The sequence below is a fragment of the Apium graveolens genome, chromosome 3, assembly GCF_009905375.1.
Source record: "Apium graveolens cultivar Ventura chromosome 3, ASM990537v1, whole genome shotgun sequence".
Taxonomy (NCBI): Eukaryota; Viridiplantae; Streptophyta; class Magnoliopsida; order Apiales; family Apiaceae; genus Apium; species Apium graveolens.
Genome location: NC_133649.1, coordinates 34,809,184 through 34,811,225, shown reverse-complemented (window position 1 = coordinate 34,811,225; position 2,042 = coordinate 34,809,184). Strand labels below are relative to the sequence as shown.

The 2,042-nt window shown below is 40.5% G+C and overlaps 1 non-coding gene across 1 annotated transcript; it reads left to right on the top strand.

Moving 5' to 3' along the window:
• The first annotated feature begins 536 nt into the window (after window positions 1-536).
• Window positions 537-643, top strand: LOC141715984 (small nucleolar RNA R71). The gene has a single exon (XR_012572721.1). It is a non-coding gene; the product is annotated as a small nucleolar RNA R71 (small nucleolar RNA).
• The last annotated feature ends 1,399 nt before the right edge of the window (window positions 644-2,042 follow it).

Below are 2,042 nucleotides of genomic sequence, written 5' to 3'. Positions count from 1 at the left end.
GTAGCATACTGCTGTGGTTGCTGGAATCCAGGTGGGTTAAACTGTTTACTCACTCCTTGTTGATATGGTGGCTGAATAGCATTCTGATTATTCCCCCAGCTGAAATTTGGATGATTTCTGTTGTGAGGATGATAAGTCGCTGGCACAGGCTGCTGTTGTCGCTGATAATTATTCACATACTGAACAGATTCGTTGACCAGAGAACACTGATCCGTAGCATGAGAACTTGCACAAAGCTCACAAACCATAGCTATTTGATTAACTCCATATGTAGCCAGAGAATCAACCTTCATTGATAGTGCTTGGAGCTGGGCTGAAATAGCGGTGGCTGCATCAACTTCCAGAATACCTGCTACCTTGCCTGACGTCATCCTCTGAGTTGGGTTTTGATGCTCATTTGCAGCCATCGTCTCTATAAGATTATACGCCTCAGTATAGCTTTTAGCCCATAAGGCGCCTCTAGCTGCTGCATCGAGCATGGGCCGAGATTGGGCCCCAAACCATTATAGAAACCCGTGATCACCATCCAATCCGGCATTCCATGATGTGGACATTTTCTCAACATTTCCTTGTAGCGTTCCCAAGCCTCGCACATAGATTTTGTAGGTTGCTGCGCAAACTGAGTAAGAGCACTCCTCATAGCAGCAGTCTTTGCCATCGGATAAAACTTCACCAGAAACTTTTGCGCAAGATCTTGCCACGTAGTGATGGACCCAGCTGGTTCAGAATGTAACCAGTCTTTAGCCTTGTCCCTCAGTGAGAATGGGAAAAGCCTCAACTTGATAGCCTCATCAGTCACGCCATTATACTTAAAAGTGCTGCAGATCTCGACAAAATTCCTTATGTGCATGTTGGGGTCTTCAGTTGCCGCTCCTCCAAAAGAAATAGAATTCTGCACCATCTGAATAGTGCCCGGCTTGATTTCAAAGGTGTTAGCTTGAATAGCCGGATGAAGGATGCTTGACTGAATGTCATCAATTTTAGGCCGAGAAAAATCCATAAGAGCTGGATCAGCTTGAACAATACGATCTCCCATGTTTACTGGTTCTTTCCGCTCAGTTCCTGAATCCGAATCCTCAAAATCTAACTTCTCCGGAATATCAAGAACTCCGTCTGTCTCCTCAGCTGTATCTAAAGTCCTCTTGCGAGCACGAGAACGAGTTTGCATAAACGCTTGCTAAAGTACCTGAAACACAACCGGAAACAATAATTAACTACTACGTCCTAATCACTGAGTCGTAATGACCAATGATGGTAAGTACATAAACTAAACAAATACGCCGAGTCCCCGGCAGCGGCGCCAAAAACTTTTTAGGGCGAAATCACGCACTAATATTCACGCAAGTATACGCGTTCGCAAGTAATATAGAATACTTTCTAGTTCGTTCTCACAGAGACTCAGACTAAATTATTGTCTAATTAAACTCACTCACCAATGTATGATTACTTCTCAATGTTAAGACACTAACACTTAAAATTGTTAATTAAATATTAACTACAATTAACTGCTTAATTAATCACTTACTTAACACTTCAAATTATCAATAATAAAACACTCATGAGATCACAACTTCATTACTACTTCCTTCAATAGTCATTGTTATTACCTTTAGCATGTGACAGTGATGATATTAATCGAATAACACGAAACTGATAAAAGCCAACTTTCATTGTACTAATACCATCCTACCAAACATCCACAATTAAGATAGAAGTTGAATAGTCATCAATTATGTTGAGTTCCTATATGTCTACAGAAATTGACAACACAACGATTTAAGCACAAGTTATTCCTTTTGATTATATAGGGCAAATAAAACTGTTAGAGTTACCCACTAATCATGCACAACGTACATGAACCTATGCTAGCATGGCAAGTTCTAAATCTCAAGATCCACCGTCGCTTCACAAGAGATTAACACCCTATCTTATATGTTCGTGACGCACATAAGACGAATACGCACAACCAATACTAGATATCATACAATCATCACACACTAAAGTATTAAACAATTACTAAAGAATTCCATAATAAATCCGTT